Source organism: Gossypium arboreum, chromosome 4 (assembly GCF_025698485.1).
Source record: "Gossypium arboreum isolate Shixiya-1 chromosome 4, ASM2569848v2, whole genome shotgun sequence".
Taxonomy (NCBI): Eukaryota; Viridiplantae; Streptophyta; class Magnoliopsida; order Malvales; family Malvaceae; genus Gossypium; species Gossypium arboreum.
In genome coordinates, this window is record NC_069073.1 from 19,441,007 (window position 1) to 19,463,276 (window position 22,270).

General features: G+C 41.1%; 1 non-coding gene across 1 annotated transcript; it reads right to left on the reverse strand.

Annotated features, from left to right (window-relative positions):
* Positions 1-545: 545 nt before the first annotated feature.
* On the reverse strand, positions 546-651 carry LOC128292435 (small nucleolar RNA R71). Its single transcript, XR_008282420.1, has one exon. It is a non-coding gene; the product is annotated as a small nucleolar RNA R71 (small nucleolar RNA).
* Between the last annotated feature and the right edge of the window lie 21,619 nt (positions 652-22,270).

Genomic DNA, 22,270 nt, shown 5'->3' on the forward strand with positions numbered 1-22,270 from the left:
ACTTTTTGACAAAGAAATCGATCGTACAATTCGTAAAAATCAAAAAGAAATAAGGCGTAGTTTACACTACATGGAGAACGAGCGAGAAGACGATACCCAAACCACAACTGAAGAGATGGCCAAAAACTCAGGCGATTAGCTGCCTCCTGCAATTGCAGCTAATCAAAATCCTGCTCCACGTACTATGTATGACTATGCTAAACCTTCTTTAACAGGAACTAAGTCTAGTATGGTTAGACCTGCTATTGCTGCGAATAATTACGAACTAAAACCTAACACAATTCAGATGATACAACAGTTTGTTCAGTTTGAGGGTTTGTAGGATGAGGATCCCAACACGCACTTGGCAAATTTTCTTGAATTTTGCGATACATTCAAAATCAATGGCGTTTCTGATGATGCCATTCGTCTTCGGTTATTTTATTTTTCACTGAAAAAAAAAGCTAAATAGTGGTTGAACTCGTTACCACGAGGGTCTATCACTACTTAGGAACAAATGATCGAGAAATTTTTACTAAAATATTTTTCGCCAGCTAAAACGGATAAATTGCATAATGATATCTCTTCTTTAGTGCAGATGGATTTAGAAACACTTTACGATGCATAGGAGAGATACAAGGACTTACTGAGAAGGTGCCCTCACCATGGGTTACCGCTTTAGCTGCAAGTTCAAACGTTCTACAATGGTGTGAATCCCTCGACAAGACAAATGATTGACGCAACTGCTAGCGGAACCATCAATAATAAAACACCGGAAGATTCCTATGAATTAATCGATGAGATGTCACTGAATAACTATCAGTGGCAAGTTATGAGGACAAAGCCAACGAAAATAGCCGGCGTCTATAACATCGATTCAGTCACCATGCTCTCTAATCAGGTAGAACTTCTCAATAAAAAGATTGACGATTTACTTGGTTCTACGCAGGCACATCCAGTACTGAGGTGTGACTCAAGCGGAGAAGGTGTACATATAGAATACCAATCCTTCAATCCTACAATTGAAGAGGAACAAGCCAACTATGTGGGTAACAATAACTTTAGATCTCAAAATAACCCATACAGTAATACTTATAATGCAGGTTGGAGGAACCACCCCAATTTTTCCTGGGGAGGTCAAGGAAATCAAAAGCCACAAAATCCCCAAGGTTTTCAACAGCCATCTTATCAACAGGAGAAGAAACCAAACCTTGAAGAGATGCTTTCTAAATTCGTCTCGGTGTCAGAAACTTGTTTCCAAAATACCGAGACATCACTTAAGGATCAACAAGCATCGATCCACGGACTCGAAACTCAGATAGGCCAGCTATCCAAACTAATCTCCGAACGACCACAAGGTAGCTTACTAAGTAATACTGAACCTAATCCGAGGGAACACCTCAATACAATTAGCACTCAAGATAAGAAAGGATTCATTGCACCTGAACTAGAATTACAGCAAGACAACACGAAGAACAAATAACGAGAAGAGGTAAACATTAATGATCCCAAACAGGTAAGTACGAATCATGAACCTCGTGTGCCATATCCTAAAGCGATGACGGCGACGTAAGAAGAACAATTCGTAAGTTTGTCAAACTCTTAAAGAAATTACATATTAACTTACCCTTTATTGAAGTTCTTTCGCAGATACCCAACTCAGCAAAATTCTTAAAGGAACTTCTGAGCAATAAAAGAAAATTAGACGCTACATCACATGTGGAACTCAATGCAGTCTACTCAGCTATTCTAAAGAATGAGCTACCTAACAAATTGAAAGATCCAGAGAGTTTTACAATTCCTTGTTTAATTGGTAGTCTATCTGTGAATAATGCTTTAGCTGATCTAGGGGCAAGTATAAATGTTATACCGTATAAAATGTTTAAACGACTAGGTCTCAGTAAACCCAAACAGACTAGGATGAGCATACAATTGGCTAACAAAATAGTTAGATTTCCTAAGGGTATTAGTGAAGACGTTCTCGTTAAAATTGATAAATTTATTTACCCAGTAGACTTTGTTGTCTTAGATATGGATAAGGATAACGTGGTACCTTTAATTTTAGGACAACCATTTTTAGCAACTGCCAGAACCATTATTAATGTAGGCACAGGAGAGCTAACACTTCGTGCAAGTGACGACGCAATAACACTCCAAGCACGCGACTCAGTCAAAACCTCTAAGACTCAAGATAATGCTATAAAAACTGTCGATGATAAAACTAATATTCAATCATCCTTGCAGGAACTTCCTCGAACAAAGACAACAGATACAGTGCGCTACTATCATGAAGAGAACAAAGACGTCCATGAAGAACGAAGACTACGAATAGAGGAGCTAGACAAATGGCGAGAATGCCAACCGAAAACACATGATAAACTAAAAATACGCAAACACAAGCCCGATACCTCTCCTAATCAACTTTAGGTCGGGGATACAGTCTTACTAGATGCCGTTGATCCTCACATTTTCACTACCACACCAAATGAGGAAATCACTCTTATGGTACTTAGTATTTTTCCATTCGGTGCAGTGGAGGTGAGTCTGTAACACCCCAAACCCAAGACCGTCGCCGGTGTCGGACACGAGGGGTTAACGGGCCAAATCCACTTATCGCACCGACCAATTGGACATTTCCAGACAAGCTGAGAACTGCGTCACTATCGCCTTAAAAAGCATATCTCGAGTTTCACAACTTGGAAACTGACTCCGTAAATTTTACCTGAATTTAGACTCATATATCCATCTATGGATTTATTTCTAGAATTTTTGAATTAGTACAGTTTATTAGTATAAGTCACCCATGTTACAGGGGTCGACTACACTGACCTTCGCGCATTACGACCTGGATATCTTCTCGTACAAAGCTTAAATGCTCATGCCGTTTGTTTCTAATGAAACTAGACTCAAAAGGGAATCTGCACATATAAGGAATGACTTCTAATTCCTTCTGGATAATTTATGGTAGATTTTCAAAGTTGAGACAGGGGATCCGAAACCGTTCGCCCTGTCTCACGAGAACTTTAATATCTCAAGTTATACTGTTCATATGATCGTTTCGTTACTTTCATATGAAAATAGATTCATCAAGGTTTGATCGCATAATTCATTCATTATTTAATACCCTTCCTACAAATTTTGGTGATTTTTCATATCCACGTCACTGCAATTTGGCAGCATCTCTTTTTAAGGTAGGCTTTACCTATTTTGTAGTTTCCATGGACCAACTATAGTCTAGGCATACATAGGTCCACATATGATCATGTTTAGCCATTCCAATGGCTGATCATGTGACCAACACTCCCATTCCAATCCATAATAACATCATGAAACCATATAAAATTACAAACCACAAATGGTCTAATTCCGTACTCCACTTTTACGAACCATTTTCGCATGGCCGTACACATATACATCACAAAGTACTTGAAAACAACCGAGGGTAGTCCTATACATGCCATATCCAAGGTTCGACTAAAAGAGTACCAAAAAGGGGTTTGATAGTGTGGTTGACTCCAACTTCGATGATCCCGAATCCGATCGCTAACGAGCAAAATCTATAAGACAGAGAAACAAAGAAACGGAGTAAGCAATTTATGCTTAGTAAGTTTCGAGCCATAAATTTACACACAACCAAAGCATAGCATTCAAGTAGCTAAACAATAATTCATATGCACAATTTCTCAATGACATGCTTACTTTACAATCCCAACTCTTATATTCATACAGAAATAACGGCTTAGTCAAGGCCGATAGCTCATTTATCATTGGAGCGAATACTCATACACACTTACTCACGGTGTGCAAAGCACACACTAAACGCATACTTGTTGTTGGGAATTTCACAAGCGTATTAACTGAAAATTTTTACAGCAAGTTCATAATTCTCAAATCACATACCTTCGGAGTTTAACCGGATATAGCTACTCGTTCAAATGCCTTCGGGACATAGCCCGGTTGTGGAACTCGCACAAATGCCTTCGGGACTTAACCCGGGTATCACAACTCGCACAATTGCCTTCGGGCTTAGCCCGGATATCATAACTCATACAATTGCCTTCGGGCTTAGCCCGGATATCACAATTTGCACATTTGCCTTCGGGCTTAGCCCGGATATCACAATTCGCACATTCATACACATCTTTGTTTCAATATCATAACAAAACTTTTATGCACAATTCACTTAATAAGAAATATCATTTCGGCTCAATGGCCACATACAAGGGCACAATTTCGATTGCTTATTACTTCATCCAATCAAATCAAAATCTAAGTTCGATACTCGAAAACTTACCTTGGAGGTTGTCGGCGCTTCCAATGGCTATTCAATCACCTTTTCCTTTCCTTTATTGAGTGGTTCCCTTTGCTCTTGAGCTTAATCTTGGTACAAGTATGGCCAAATCTCCTTCTAGTTCTCTTCTAAACCAAAATGGAGCAAAATCCTTTCTTCCTCCTTATGATTTTCGGCCAAAAGATGAGAAAGGATGAACACAACAATTTTTTTTCTTCCTTCTTTCTCAACTCACGGCAAGGGGGATTACCACACTCACACACATTTTTTTTCATTCTTTTATCACCCATACACCTTTGTTTATTATTTCACCCTAATGCACCAACAAAACATGTTTCATGACATGTTTAGCCCATACTCCTTGTCATGGCCGGCCACTTCATGTTAGGGGGATTTGACATGCAAATCCTTATTTTTGCTTGCATTATCAACTAGTCATCACACATTTCCCCATCATACTTTCAAAGTTTACTACTAGGTCCTTTCTAGTGAAATTCACATTTATAACTCTAAATCGAAACATCAAAAATGTCACACATGAATTAACACATATTATAGGCATCAAAATAAATTATAAATTATTTTTATGCCTCGGTTTTGTGGTCCCGAAACCACATCCCGACTAGGGTCAATTTTGGGCTGTCACAACTCTCCCCCACTTAAGAAATTTTCGTCCCCGAAAATCTTACCGGTAAATAGGTTTGGGTATCGCTCTTTCATAGAGTTCTCGGGTTCCCAAGTAGCTTCTTCTATCCCGTGTTTGAGCCATAACACTTTTACTAGCGGAACCCGCTTGTTTCGCAACTCTTTCACTTCACGTGCTAGGATACGAATCGGTTCTTCCTCATAACTCATATTGGCTTGAATTTCAACCTCTGATGGACTAATCACGTGCGATGGATTAGATCTATAGCGTCGAAGCATCGAAACATGAAAGACGTCATGAATCTTTTCGAGTTCAGGGGCAAAATCAAACGATACGCAACTGGGCCAACTCGTTCGGAGATTTCGTACGGCCCAATGAATCTCGGGCTCAACTTGCCTTTACGGCCAAATCTGAGTATCTTTTTCCAAGGCGCAACTTTAAGAAACACTTTATCTCCCACCTGATACTCGATGTCTTTACGTTTCAGATCCGCGTACGACTTCTGACGATCGGAGGCTATCTTCAGACTTTCACGGATTACTTTCACTTTTTGTTCAGCATCTTTAATCAAGTCCACCCCAAAAATTTTGCTTTCACCGAGCTCCGTCCAACACAATGGTGTACGGCATTTACGCCCGTACAAGGCCTCGTAAGGTGCCATCTTAATACTTGATTGAAAACTATTGTTGTAAGCGAATTCAATCAAAGGCAAATACCGTTCCCATGAACCACTAAACTCGAGGACGCAACATCTCAACATATCCTCAAGTATTTGAATTATCCGCTCGGATTGACCATCGGTTTGGGGGTGAAAGGCGGTCTTTGAAATGCAACTTGGTACCCAAAGCTTCTTGCAACTTCTTCCAAAATCGCGAGGTAAATCTCGGATCTCTATCCGACACGATGGAAATAGGCACCCCGTGTAATCTCACAATCTGAGAAACGTACAATTCGGCTAGTTTGTCCATTGAAAAATCCGTACGTACGGGGACAAAGTGAGCCGACTTAGTCAATCTATCTACAACGACCCAAATCGCATCCTTCTTACTCACGACAATGGCGGTCCGGATACAAAGTCCATTGTGACTCGATCCCATTTCCACTCGGGTATCGTGATCGACTGAAGTAATCCTAAAGGCACTTGATGTTCCGCTTTCACTTGTTGACATATTAAACATCTCGAAACAAAGTCAGAGATGTCTCGTTTCATACCATGCCACCAAAATCGATGTTTCAAACCGTTGTACATTTTCGTACTCCGGGTGAATTGCCATTCGGCTACTATGGGCTTCGCTCGAATTATCGAAATAAGTTCAATTTTTGAACACACAGACGACTTCGAACCTCAAACAATCGTCATCATCGATTTGAAACTCGACTCCTTGTTGGAACACACTCGGCCCGCTTTTGCAACCAACTCATCGTCGACTTTCTCGAGCTTCACGAATTTGACATATCAATAATGGTTTGGCTTTCAATTCACTACTAACACATTGTCGGGTAGAATGCACAAGTGTACATTCATCGTCAGAAAGCGAATAGTGATTTACGACTTAAGGCATCCGCAACCACATTGGCCTTTCTCGGGTGATAGTCGTTGACCACTCATAATCCTTTAACACTCGAGCCAACGTCTTTGTCGCAGATTTAAGTCTCTTTGAGTCATCAAATATTTGAGACTTTTGTGATCCGAAAATACATGGCACTTCTCCCCAAATAGGTAGTGTCGCCATATTTTCAAAGCGAATACGATGATGACTAGTTCGAGATCATGGGTCGGATAATTTCTCTCATGTGGCTTCAATTGTCTCGACGATAGGCCACAACTCGCCCTTCTTGCATCAATACGCAACCCAACCCAAGTAGGGATGCGTCACTATAAATGACAAACTCTTTGCCCGATTCGGGTTGCACTAGAATTGGGGCTTCATCAAATAAGTTTTCGGTTGTTCAAGCTTTTTCGACATTTCTCCGTCCATTCGAACTTAACGTCCTTTTGGAGTAGCTTCATCATTGGCGTGGCTATCATTGAGAAACCTTTACAAATCGTCGGTAATAACCTAAGAAGCCCCAAAAAGCTCGAACCTCAAGAATATTTCTGAGGCTTCCAATTAAGTATGGCTGAAATTTTGTTTGGTCGACTCGAATACCCGTCTGCAGATACCACATGACCCAAGAAGCTAACCTCCTCAACCGTAACTCACACTTGCTGAACTTAGCAAATAATCGCTTATCCCGTAAAATTTGCAAAGACTAACCTCGGTGTTCAAGATGTTCGGTCTCATTTCTTGAATAGACCAAGATGTCATCGATGAACACGACTACGAACCGATCCAAATATGGTCGAAGATCCGATTCATCAAATCCATAAATACCGTAGGGCATTAGTGAGCCCAAACGGCATCACTAGGAACTCGTAGTGACCATATCTCGCTCAAGGCGTTTGGGTACGTCCGACTCTCAATTCATGGCGATAATAGCCCGATCTCAAATCTATTTTCGAGAACACCGAGGCTCCTTCAGCTTGATCGAACAAATCATCGATACGTGATAACGGATATTTGTTCTTTATTGTCGCTTATTAAGTCGACGATATTCGATGCACAAACCTCATAGTTCCATCCTTCTTTTCACAAACAACACCGGCACACCCCAAGGTGAAAAACTCGAGCGAGCAAAACCTCTATCCACCAATTCTTGCAACCGAGCTTTCAACTCCTTTAATTCGTTGGTGCCATACGATACGGAGCTATCGAAATTGGAGTGGTACCGGTACCAATTTGATGCCAAACTCTATTTCCGAACAGTGGTAAACCCGCAATTCTTCGTGGAAAACATCCGGTATTCACAAGCCACCGCAGATTCGGTTTCTTTTCGACTCCTTGTCATCGAGCACATACGCAAGGTATGCTTCGCACCCTTTCTTACGTATTTCGGGCCAACATTGCGATATTACGGTGGCAACCCTTTAAGTCCGTAGACTCCACCCGAATTATCTCGTTATTTGTGCACCTCAGATCAATAGTCTTGCTTTTGCAATTTACAACCGTATCGTGCATGGTCAACCAATCCAAACCAAGAATAACGTCGAATTCATTGAACGGCAAAAGCATCAAGTCCGCCGGAAAACAAGAACCTCGAAATACTAGGGGACTTTTCTTACACACTTTGTTGACAAGCACGTAATGACCCAAGGGATTTGACACCCGAATTACAAACTCAGTAGACTCAATGGGTAAAGTCTTACTGGATGCTAAGGTTTCGCATATATAAGAATGAGTAGAACCAAGGTCAATCAAAGCAATCACATTAGTATCAAAGAGAGTGAAGGTACCGGTAATAACATCTGGCGAGGAAGCATCCTCGCGTGCTCGTATGGCATAAGTCCTAGCAGGAGCACGAGCCTCGGATCTAGTTGCAGCATCTCTCGATCATCTCTGACCGCCACTAGCATTGCCCGTATTTCTAAATGGCCTACCTCGAGTTGTGGTAGCACCCGGGTTCCCCCTTTGATTTGCGTTTTGTTCAGATAATCTCGGACAATCTTTAATAAAGTGGTCGGCTGACCCGCACTTGTAACAGGAGCGGTCATGGGATCTACAACTCCCCGAGTGCCATTTACCACAATACTGACACTCCATTCGGTTTCGACGATCATTCCCAACACCGGAGACCGAAGTGCCTCGTATACCCACCGGGGGTCGATCACGATCTCGTCTAAAAAGGCCCGAAGCGCCTCTAGACCGGCTCACATCTTCTCGAAATCTCTTCGATGCCTGTTGAAGAGACTTTCCCGAGGACCTTTTTCGAAATTCTCCAGTTCCCATATCTGTGACAGCCCAAAATTGACCCTAGTCGGGATGTGGTTTCGGGACCACAAAACTGAGGCATAAAAATAATTTAAAATTTATTTTGATGCCTATGATATGTGTTAATTTGTGTGTGACATTTTTGATGTTTCGATTTAGTGTTATAAATGCGAATTTCACTAGAAAGGACCTAGTAGTGAACTTTGAAAGTATGATGGGGAAATGTGTGATGACTAGTTGCTCATGCATGCAAAAATAAGGATTTGCATGTCAAATTTCCCCCAACATGAAGTGGCGGCCATGGCAAGAGAGGATGGGCAAAACACGTCATGAAACATGTTTTGTTGGTGCATTAGGGAGAAATAATAAACAAAGGTGTATGGGTAAGAAAAGAATGAAAAAAAATGTGTGTGAGTGAGGTATTCCCCCATTGCCGTGAGTTGTAGAGAAGGAAAGAAAAAATTTTGTTCATCCTTTCTTTGAGCCAAAACTAAGGAAGAAGGAGGATTTTTGCTTCATGCTTGGTTTGGAAGAGATCTAGAAGGAGATTTGGCTAAGTTTGCATCAAGATTAAGGTATGTATGAGGTTGTGTTAGGAGTTTCATGCATGTTTTGGTTGCTAACTTGATGTGCATGTTAGCCATGGCTCAAATCTTTGTTAAGCCATGGAAATGGTATTTGGCCAAAGTTGTTATGGTGATAAAGCCATTGCATGCTAAGTGTGAAGCTTGATGATGATGCATGCAATGATGGATTGTCTACTCTTGAGTAAGATTTTGAGCTTTCTTTTGTTTTATCATGATTGAAGTTGAAAAGGAGCATGATTGTCATATTCGCCATGATGCATTCATGAGCATGGTTCATGCTTCTTGCATGTTAGTTAAAATTTGTGTTTTGGATGGCTATGGACACCTTGAAATTCGCCATGCTCATATATGTATATATATGTTTGCACATGATGTTTTGGTTATGAAGGAAGTGATGAATAAGTTTGTTTAAAGAAGAAGATGTTGAAGAATAATTTTGAAATTTGCAAGCACAATTCGCCTAGCACACATATAAGTGCTTGATGCTATATTATAAGTTTTGAGCCACAATATGCAAAGCATTAACTAGTAAAATGCATGCTGTTTTTGTGAGGTATTAAGTGCATAATTGGCCTCAACATGTACATGAATATTCGCCTTGGGTAGCCTATTGAAGGCCTTAGCATTTCCTTGATGCTCAAATAAATTGTATTGAATTGCTTGATGTAGTATAAAATGTGCATGACCATTGTGTATTCAAGCTAAAGGGTGGCCATATGACCATTTAAACTCCTTGTCATATTCGCCATAAGCTAGCACAATGAGGTTTTAATAAATTGAATTTGTTTGAATTAGCTCAAGAGCTTAGAGGGCCACAATTGGACAAGGGAAGGAGAAAGTGATCGAATAGCCGAAAAAGCCGTTCGACAACATCCGAGGTAAGTCCTCAAGAAGTGACCCTACTTGAATTATGTGAAATAAAGTATGGATGTGTATTGATTATTGATTATGTGTGCATGAGTATTTGAATTCTACCGGGCTAAGTCCCGGCGAATATGCTTGTGACTATAATTGCGTTTGAGCCTTAGTAACTAAAAATGAAATATGTATGTCCAATGATAATTGATGTATGTGTTCATGGGAAATTGAATGATATCCGGGCTAAGCCCCAAAGACAATTATGCTGGAAATTATATCCGGGTTAAGACCCGAAGGCAATTGTGCTAGTGGCTACATCCGGCTAAGACCAAGGCATTCGTGCGAGACATTCTATCCGGGCTAAGACCAAGGCATTTGTGCACATGGTTATATCCGGTTATATTCCGAAGAATCTTGGGCTGGAGGTGAGTGTTGGTTGCTGTAATAAATTCAATGAGTACACTCAAAAAGCCCAAAGAATGAGGTACGTTTATATGTGCATTGGAAAGTCGACATGTTTGAGCAACATTCGCTCAATCGACTAATGAATTTCAGTTATTGAATTGATTGATACTTTGTGAAATTATATAATGATGAAGTGTGAAGTAAGAATGTGTATTAATGAAATGATGCATTTGGCTATGTGAATGTATTGCTGTAATTAGAGTTGATTATATTCCTTGAGACTTACTAAGCATAAAAATGCTTACCCCGTTGCTTTGGCTCTCAGTTTTCTAGATTTCGCTCGAAGCAATCGGATTTGGGATCGTTGAAGTCGAAGTCATCCACACTATCAAGCCTCCATTTTGGTACAAATTTTTGGTTGAACTTGAGATGGCATGTATAGGACTACCCCTTGTTGGCTAAATATGTTGTGATGTATATATGTACGGCCATGCGAAAATGGCTCGAAAAAGGAAGCATGAACTTAGACTATTTGTGGTTTGTATGTATATATTTGGTGTCATGATGTGGCAATGGATTGGAAATGGGAATGTTGGTCACATGATCAGCCATTGGCATGGTTAAAATGATCATATATGAACCTATGTATGGCAAGACTAGTTGGTTCATGGAGACTACCAAATAGGTAAGACCTACCTTAAAAACAGATGCTGCCAGCTGCAGTGACGTGAATGTGAAAAATCACCAAAATTTGTAGGAATGGTATTAAATAGTGAATAAGCTATGTAAATGAACCTTGATGAGTCTATTTTCATATGGAAGAAACGAAATGGTCATAGGAGTTACATGTTAAGAGATATTAAGGCTATTGTGAGACAGGGCCAGAACGGTTTCTGGGTCCCCTGTCGCAACTTTAAAAATTTACTATAAATTATCCAGAAAGAATTAGGAGTCATGCCTTATATTTACAGATTCCATTTTGAGTCTAGTTTCATTAGAAACAAATGGTACCAGTGTTAAAGCCCTGTACAGAGAGATATTCAAGTTATAACGCGCGAAGGTCAGACCAGTCGATCCCTGTAACATGGGTGACTTTAACTAATAAACTGTACCAATTCGCCCGACCAAAAATTCTAGAAATAAATCCATGGATGGATATATGAGTCTAAATTCAGGGAAAATTTACGAAACCAGTTTCCGAGTTTTGAAACTCGAGATATGATTTTAAGGCGACAGTGACGCAGTTTTCCAGCCTGACTGGAAATGTCAAATTGGTGGGCAAAACATGTGAACTTGGCTTGTTAACCCTCGTGTCCGACACGGTGATGGTCTCGGGTTCGGGTGTTACAATTTTATTGGTATCGAGCCACGGTTTAGTCGATTCTAGGACTACCGTGATGTGTTTGGGGTCTAGCTATACATGCCATTAAATGATGAATCGATAGTGTGGTGATTTCGACAATTTGACTTTGTGTTTGTTTATAGCAATGGATCCCGATCCCAACCGAAGCGATAGCTGATGATGTGGAGAGTGTGGCGCTGCTCCGCGCAAGGGACAGCGCGCCGGACTCTCAACCTATGGCCAGCAATCCGAATGACGAGGCTAGGCAAGCCTTTTATAGTGTGATGAACGAATGGTTTAATCAATACATTCGAACTAACACTACTGTTCCACAACCTCCATTCCCGACAAATGCAACCCAAGCACCTACAATACCTCCGGTGACTGACCAAATAAGGTCAAGTAAGCCCCAATCGATAGGATTCGAAAACATGGGGCCACTGAATTTAAGGCTACGGATGATGATGATGCCGAGCGAGCTGAATTTTGGTTGGATAACACTATCCGGTGCTCGATGAGCTATCCTGCACACCGATGAGTGCTTAAAGTGTACCATCTCCTTGCTACGTGAGTCCGCCTACTATTGGTGGAGTACTCGACTTGTGGTGCCTAGAGAGCAAGTGACTTGGGAATTCTTTCAAACCGAGTTAGAAAAAAGTATATCGATCGAGATTCATCGACCAAAAGCGGAGGGAATTTCTTGATCTTAAGCAAGGTTCTATGTCCGCTACACGACTACGAACGAAAGTTTGTGAGGCTTAGCAGATGCGTTGCGAGAATGCATTTCGTCCGAAGCTATTATGTGTAAACGCTTCGAGGATGGGCTGAATGATGATATAAGGATGTTTGTTGGCATTCTCGAGATACGAGAGTTCAGTAGTACTTGTTGAGCGAGCTTGTAAAGTCAAGAGCTTAGAAAGGAGAAACAAAAAGCGATGTGGGAACTAGAGAATTCGAAGAGGTCCTCGGAAAGTCTCTTCAACAAGCATCGAAGAGATTTCGAGATGATGCGAGCCGGTCTAGAGGCGTTCGGGCTTTTCTAGACGAGGACGCGATCGACCCTGTGACCACAAGAGTCACTTGATCGCCGATGGTGGAAATGATCACGAGAGGGCGGAGTGTCCACATTGTGGCAAATGGCATTCGGGAGCTGTTGGTTTCGTGATCGCTCTCGCTATAATTGTGGATCGGCCGACCACTTTATGAAGGAATGCCCGAGGATGCTTGAGCAGAATGTGAGTCGAGTGGAAACCGGGTGCTACCTGCGCCGAGGTAGGCCACCTAGAAATATGGGCAATGTCGTTGGCGGTCGAGAGGATCTAGAGATGCTACCATCAGATCTCGAGGCTCGTGCTCTGCAAGGACTTATGCCATACGCTGCGTGAGGATCTTGCCTCCAGATGTCATTACGGTACTTTCACTCTTTTCAATACAAATGTGATTGCTTTGATTGACCCCGGTTCTACACATTCATATATATGTGAAACCTTAGCATCCAAAGAAGACTTTGCCTATTGAGTCTCTTGAGTTTGTAATTCGGTGTCAAACCCCTTGGGTCATTACGTGCTTGTCAACAAAGTGTGCAAGAAAAGTCCCCTAGTGTTCCGAGGTTCTTGTTTTTGGTGACTTGATGCTTTTGCCATTCGATGAGTTCGACGTTATTCTTGGTTTGGATTGGTTGACCATGCACGATGCGGTTGTAAATTGCAAGAGCAAGACTATCGATTTGAGGTGCGCGAATAATGAAATAATTCGGGTTGAGTCTACGGACTTAAAGGGGTTGCCACCGTAATATCGCGATGTTGGCCCGTAAATATGTAAGAAAAGGGTGCGGCGTACCTTGCGACGTGCTTTCGATGACAAGGAATCGAAAAGAAACCCGAATCGTGCTCCGTGGTTTGTGAATACCGGATGTTTTCCCAAGAATTGCCGGGTTTACCACTGTTCGGAAATAGAATTTGGCATCAATTGGTACCGGTACCACTCCAATTCGATAGCTCCGTATCGTATGGCACCAACGGAATTAAAGGAGTTGAAAGCTCGGTTGCAAGAATTGGTGGATAGAGGTTTTGCTCGCCCGAGTTTTTCGCCTTGGGTGCGCCGGTGTTGTTCGTGAAGAAGAAGGATGGAACCATGCGGCTGTGCATCGACTATCGTCAGCTTAATAAAGCGACGATAAAGAACAAGTATCCGTTGCCACGTATTGATGACTTGTTCAATCAATGAAGGGAGCCTCGGTGTTCTTGAAAATAGATTTGAGATCGGGCTATTATCAATTGCGAATCCGAGATTTGGACGTGCCCAAGGCGCCTTGAGCGAGATATGGTCACTATGAGTTCCTAGTGATGCCGTTTGGGCTCACTAATGCCCTACGGTATTTATGGATTTGATGAATCGGATCTTTAGACCATATTTGGATCGATTCGTAGTCGTGTTTATTGATGACATCTTGGTCTATTCAAGAAATGAGACCGAACATCTTGAACACCGCGGTTAGTCTTTGCAAATTTTACGGGATAAGCAATTATATGCTAAGTTCACAAGTGTGAGTTACGGTTAAGAGAGGTTAGCTTCTTGGGTCATGTGGTATCAGACGGTATTCGAGTTTAACCGAATAAAATTTCAGCCATACTTAATTGGAAGCCTCCAGAAATATTCTGAGGTTCGGAGCTTTTTGGGGCTTCTTAGGTTATTACCGACGATTTTAAAAGGATTCTCAATGATAGCCACGCCGATGACGGCTTACTCCAAAAGGATGTTAAGTTCGAATGGACGGAGAAATGTCAAAAAGTTTCGATCAATGAAAACTTATCGATGAAGCCCCAATTCTAGTGCAACCCGAGTCCCGCAAAGAGTTTGTCATCTATAGCGACGCCTCCCTACTTGGATTAGGTTGTGTATTGATGCAAGAGGGTCGAGTTGTGGCCTATGCGCGTCGAGGCAATTAAAGCCACATGAGAAAAATTATCCGACTCATGATCTCGAATTGGCGCCATCGTGTTCGCCTTTAAAGATATGGCGACATTACTTATTTGGTGAAAGGTGCCATGTGTACTCGGATCACAAGAGTCTCAAATATCGATGACCCAAAGAGACTTAAATCTGCGACAAAGACGTTGGCTCGAGTGTTAAAGGATTATGAGCTGATCATTGACTATCACCGGAAAGGCGAATGTGGTTGCGGATGCCTTGAGTCGTAAATCATTATTCGCTTACTGACGATGAATGTGCACTTGTCCGTCCAATCCGATAGTGTGTTAGTAGCTGAATTGAAAGCCAAACCACTATTGATACATCAAATTCGAGAAGCTCGAAAGTCGACGACGAGTTGGCTGCAAAGCGAAATGAGTGTGTTCGAACAAGGACTCGAATTTCAAATCGACGATGACGATTGTTTGAGGTTCAAAAGTCGTCTGTGTGTTCCAAAGAATTGAACTCATTTCGATAATTCGAATGAAGCCCATTGTAGCCGAATAGCAATCCACCCGTGGAGTACGAAGATGTACAATGATTTGAAACGTCGGTTTTGGTGGCATGGTATGAAGCGAGACATCTCCGACTTTGTTTGAGATGTTTAATATGTCAACAAGTGAAAGCGGAACATCGGTGCCTTGAGATTACTTGACCAATCACGATACCCGAGTGGAAATGGGATCGAGTCACAATGGACTTTGTATCCGGACCGCCATTGTCGCAAGTAAGAAGGATGCGGTTTGGGTCGTGGTTGATAGATTGACTAAGTCGGCTCACTTTGTCCCCGACGCATGATTTTTCAATAGACAAATTAGCGAATTGTACATTTCTCAGATTGTGAGATTACACGGGGTGCCTATTTCCATCGTGTCGGATAGAGATCCGAGATTTACCTCACGATTTTGGAAAAAGTTGCAAGAAGCTTTGGGTACCAAGTTGCATTTCAGCACCGCCTTTCACCCCCAAACCGATGGTCAATCCGAGCGGATAATTCAGATACTTGAGGATATGTTAAGATGTTGCGTCCTCGAGTTTGGTGGTTCATGGGAGCGATATTTGCCGTTGATTGAATTCGCTTATAACAACAGCTTTCAATCAAGTATTAAGATGGCACCCTACGAGGCTTTGTACGATCGTAAATGCCGTACACCATTGTTTTGGATCGAGCTTGGTGAAAACAAGATTTTCGGGTGGATTTGATTAGAGATCTTTGAAGAAAGTGAAAGTAATCCGTGAAAGTCTCGAAGATAGCCTCCGATCGTCGAAGTCGACGCGAATCAAGCGTAAGGATATCGAGTATCGTGGGTGATAAAGTGTTTCTCAAGGTATCGCCTTGGAAAAAGATACTCGATTCTACCGTAAGGGCAAGCTGAGCCCGAGGTTCATTGGGCCATATGAGATATCCGAAGCGAGTCGGTCCAATGGCATATCGTTTGATTTTGCCCCCGAACTCAAAAGGTTCACGATGTCTTTCACGTTTCGATGCTTCGACGCTATAGATCCGATCCATCGCACGTGATTAGTCCATCGAAATTGAAATTCAAGCTAATATGAGTTATGAGGAAGAACCGATTCGTATCCTATCACGAGAAGTGAAAGAGTTGCGAAACAAGCGGGTTCATTGGTGAAAGTGTTATGGCTCAAGCACGGATAGAAGAAGCTACTTGGGAGACCGAGAACTCTATGAAAGAGCGATATCCAAACCTATTTACGGTAAGATTTTCGGGACGAAAATTTCTTAAGTGGGGAGAGTTGTGACACCCAAAATTGACCCTAGTCGGGATGTGGTTTCGGGACCCAAAACCGAGGCATAAAAATAATTTAAAATTTATTTTGATGCCTATGATATGTGTTAATTTGTGTGTGACATTTTGATGTTTCGATTTAGTGTTATAAATGCTAATTTCACTAGAAAGGACCTAGTAGTGAACTTTGAAAGTATGATGGGGAAATGTGTGATGACTAGTTGCTCATGCATGCAAAAATAAGGGATTTGCATGTCAAATTTCCCCCAACATGAAGTGGCCGCCATGGCAAGAGAGGATGGGCAAAACATGTCATGAAACATGTTTTGTTGGTGCATTAGGGAGAAATAATAAACAAAGGTGTATGGGTAAGAAAAGAATGAAAAAAAATGTGTGTGAGTGAGGTATTCCCCCATTGCCGTGAGTTGTAGAGAAGGAAAGAAAAAATTTTGTTCATCCTTTCTTTGAGCCAAAACTAAGGAAGAAGGAGGATTTTTGCTTCATGCTTGGTTTGGAAGAGATCTAGAAGGAGATTTGGCTAAGTTTGCATCAAGATTAAGGTATGTATGAGGTTGTGTTAGGAGTTTCATGCATGTTTTGGTTGCTAACTTGATGTGCATGTTAGCCATGGCTCAAATCTTTGTTAAGCCATGGAAATGGTATTTGGCCAAAGTTGTTATGGTGATAAAGCCATTGCATGCTAAGTGTGAAGCTTGATGATGATGCATGCAATGATGGATTGTCTACTCTTGAGTAAGATTTTGAGCTTTCTTTTGTTTTATCATGATTGAAGTTGAAAAGGAGCATGATTGTCATATTCGCCATGATGCATTCATGAGCATGGTTCATGCTTCTTGCATGTTAGTTAAAATTTGTGTTTTGGATGGCTATGGACACCTTGAAATTCGCCATGCTCATATATGTATATATATGTTTGCACATGATGTTTTGGTTATGAAGGAAGTGATGAATAAGTTTGTTTAAAGAAGAAGATGTTGAAGAATAATTTTGAAATTTGCAAGCACAATTCGCCTAGCACACATATAAGTGCTTGATGCTATATTATAAGTTTTGAGCCACAATATGCAAAGCATTAACTAGTAAAATGCATGTTGTTTTGTGAGGTATTAAGTGCATAATTGGCCTCAACATGTACATGAATATTCGGCCTTGGGTAGCCTATTGAAGGCCTTAGCATTTCCTTGATGCTCGAATAAATTGTATTGAATTGCTTGATGTAGTATAAAATGTGCATGACCATTGTGTATTCAAGCTAAAGGGTGGCCATATGACCATTTAAACTCCTTGTCATATTCGGCCATAAGCTAGCACAATGAGGTTTTAATAAATTGAATTTGTTTGAATTAGCTCAAGAGCTTAGAGGTCCACAATTGGACAAGGGAAGGAGAAAGTGATCGAATAGCCAAAAAAGCCGTTCGACAACATCCGAGGTAAGTCCTCAAGAAGTGACCCTACTTGAATTATGTGAAATAAAGTATGGATGTGTATTGATTATTGATTATGTGTGCATGAGTATTTGAATTCTACCCGGGCTAAGTCCCAAGGCGAATATGCTTGTGACTATAATTGCGTTTGAGCCTTAGTAACGAAAATGAAATATGTATGTCCAATGATAATTGATGTATGTGTTCATGGGAAATTGAATGATATCCGGCTAAGCCCCAAAGACAATTATGCTGGAAATTATATCCGGTTAAGACTCAAGGCAATTGTGCTAGTGGCTACATCCGGGCTAAGACCAAGGCATTCGTATGCGAGACATTCTATCCGGGCTAAGACCAAGGCATTTGTGCACATGGTTATATCCGGTTATATTCAAGAATCTTGGGCTGGAGGTGAGTGTTGGTTGCTGTAATAAATTCAATGAGTACACTCAAAAGCCCAAAGAATGAGGTGCGTTTATATGTGCATTGAAAGTCGACATGTTTGAGCAACATTCGCTCAATCGACTAATGAATTTCAGTTATTGAATTGATTGATACTTTGTGAAATTATATAATGATGAAGTGTGAAGTAAGAATGTGTATTAATGAATTGATGCATTTGGCTATGTGAATGTATTGCTGTAATTAGAGTTGATTATATTCCTTGAGACTTACTAAGCATAAAATGCTTACCCCGTTGCTTTGGCTCTCGGTTTTCTAGATTTCGCTCAAGCAATCGGATTTGGGATCGTTGAAGTCGAAGTCATCCACACTATCAAGCCTCCATTTTGGTACAAATTTTTGGTTGAACTTGAGATGGCATGTATAGGACTACCCCTTGTTGGTTAAATATGTTGTGATGTATAAATGTACGGCCATGCAAAAATGGCTCGAAAAAGGAAGCATGAACTTAGACTATTTGTGGTTTGTATGTATATATTTGGTGTCATGATGTGGCAATGGATTGGAAATGGGAATGTTGGTCACATGATCAGCCATTGGCATGGTTAAAATGATCATATATGAACCTATGTATGGCAAGACTAGTTGGTTCATGGAGACTACCAAATAGGTAAGACCTACCTTAAAAACAGATACTGCCAGCTGCAGTGACGTGAATGTGAAAAATCACCAAAATTTGTAGGAATGGTATTAAATAGTGAATAAGCTATGTAAATGAACCTTGATGAGTCTATTTTCATATGGAAGAAACGAAATGGTCATAGGAGTTACATGTTAAGAGATATTAAGGCTATTGTGAGACAGGGCCAGAACGGTTTCTGGGTCCCCTGTCGCAACTTTAAAAATTTACTATAAATTATCCAGAAATAATTAGGAGTCATGCCTTATATGTACAGATTCCATTTTGAGTCTAGTTTCATTAGAAACAAACGGAACCAGTGTTAAAGCCCTGTACAGAGAGATATTCAAGTTATAACGCGCGAAGGTCAGAGCAGTCGATCCCTGTAAAATGGGTGACTTTAACTAATAAACTGTACCAATTGGCCCGACCAAAAATTATAGAAATAAATCCATGGATGGATATATGAGTCTAAATTCAGGGAAAATTTATGAAACCAGTTTCCGAGTTTTGAAACTCGAGATATGATTTTTAAGGCGACAGTGACGCAGTTTTCCAGCCTGACTGGAAATGTCAAATTGGTGGGCAAAACATGTGAACTTGGCTTGTTAACCCTCGTGTCCGACACCGGCGATGGTCTCGGGTTCGGGGTGTTACAATATCAACTTTTTGTTTCTCCTTCCTAAGCTCTTCGGCTTTACAAGCTCGCTCGACAAGTACTACGAACTCTCGTATTTCGAGAATGCCAACGAACATCCTTATATCATCATTCAGCCCATCCTCGAAGCGTTTACACATAATAGCTTCGAACGAAACACATTCCCGAGTGTACCTACTAAGTCTAACAAATTTTCGCTCGTAGTCAGTAACTGACATAGAGCCTTGCTTAAGATCAAGAAATTTCTTTCGTTTTTGGTCGATGAATCTCTAACTGATATACTTCTTTCGGAACTCGGTTTGGAAGAACTCCCAAGTTACTTGCTCCCTAGGCACAACAGAAGTCAGAGTACTCCACCAATAGTAGGCGGAATCGCATAGCAAGGAGATAGTACACTTTAAGCATTCATCGGGTGTACAAGATAGCTCATCGAGCACCCGGATAGTGTTGTCCAACCAAAATTCAGCTTGCTCGGCATCGTCGCTATCCGTAGCTTTAAATTCAGTAGCCCCATGTTTTTGAATTTCGTCATTGGGGCTTACTTGACCTTACTTGGTCGATTCAGGAGGTATTGTAGGTGCGGGGTTGCATTAGTCGGGAATGGAGGTTGTGGAACAGTAGTGTTAGTTCGAATGTATTGGTTGAACCAATCATTCATCACGCTATAAAAGGCTTGCCTAGCCTCATCATTCGGATTGTCGGCAATAGGTTGAGAGTCCGCCAAGACTGCCCCTTGCACGGAGCAGCGCCACACTCTCCACATCATCAGCTATTGCTCGGTTGGGATCGGGATCCATTGCTATAAACAAACACAAATTCAAATTGTCGTAAATCTCCACACTATCAATTTATCACTTAATGGCATGTATAGCTAGACCCCAAACATATCACGGTAGTCCTAGAATCGACTAAACCGTGGCTCTGATACCAATAAAATTGTAACACCCCGAACCCGAGACCGTCACGGTGTCGGACACGAGGTTAATGTGCCAAATCCACTTATCGCACCGACCAATTTGACATTTCGCATAAGTCGAGAAGCTGCGTCACTATCGCCTTAAAAAGCATATCTCGAGTTTCACAACTCGGAAACTGACTCCGTAAATTTTCCCTAAATTTAGACTCATATATCCATCTATGGATTTATTTCTAGAATTTTTGAATTAGTACAGTTTATTAGTATAAGTCACCCATGTTACAGGGGTCGACTACACTGACCTTCGGGCATTACGACCTGGATATCTTCTCGTACAAAGCTTAAATGCTCATCCCGTTTGTTTCTAATGAAACTAGACTCAAACGGGAATCTGCACATATAAGGCATGACTTCTAATTCCTTCTGGATAATTTATGGTAGATTTTTAAAGTCGAGACATGGGATCCAGAAACCGTTCTGGCCCTGTCTCACGAGAACTTTAATATCTCTCAGTATACTGTTCATATGATTTTTTCGTTACTTTCATATGAAAATAGATTCATCAAGGTTCGATCGTATAATTCATTCACTATTTAATACCCTTCCTACAAATTTTGGTGATTTTTCATATCCACGTCACTGCAGCTGGCAGCATCTGTTTTTAAGGTAGGCTTTACCTATTTTGTAGTTTCCATGGACCAACTATAGTCTAGTCATACATAGGTCCACATATGATCATGTTTAGCCATTCCAATGGCTGATCATGTGACCAACACTCCCATTCCAATCCATAATAACATCATGAAACCATATAAAATTACAAACCACAAATGGTCTAATTCCGTACTCCACTTTTACGAACCATTTTCGCATGGCCGTACACATATACATCACAAAGTACTTGAAAACAACCGAGGGTAGTCCTATACATGCCATATCCAAGGTTCGACTAAAAGAGTACCAAAAAGGGGTTTGATAGTGTGGTTGACTCCAACTTTGATGATCCCGAATCCGATCGCTAACGAGCAAAATCTATAAGACAGAGAAACAAAGAAACGGAGTAAGCAATTTATGCTTAGTAAGTTTCGAGCCATAAATTTACACACAACCAAAGCATAGCATTCAAGTAGCTAAACAATAATTCATATGCACAATTTCTCAATGACATGCTTACTTTACAATCCCAACTCTTATATTCATACAGAAATAACGGCTTAGTCAAGGCCGATAGCTCATTTATCATTGGAGCGAATACTCATACACACTTACTCACAGTGTGCAAAGCACACACGAAACGTACCTTGTTGTTGGGAATTTCACAAGCGTATTAACTGAAAATTTTTACAGCAAGTTCATAATTCTCAAATCACATACCTTCGGAGTTTAACCAGATATAGCTACTCGTTCAAACGCCTTCGGGACATAGCCCGGTTGTGGAACTCGCACAAATGCCTTCGGGACTTAACCCGGGTATCACAACTCGCACAATTGCCTTCGGGCTTAGCCCGGATATCATAACTCGCACAATTGCCTTC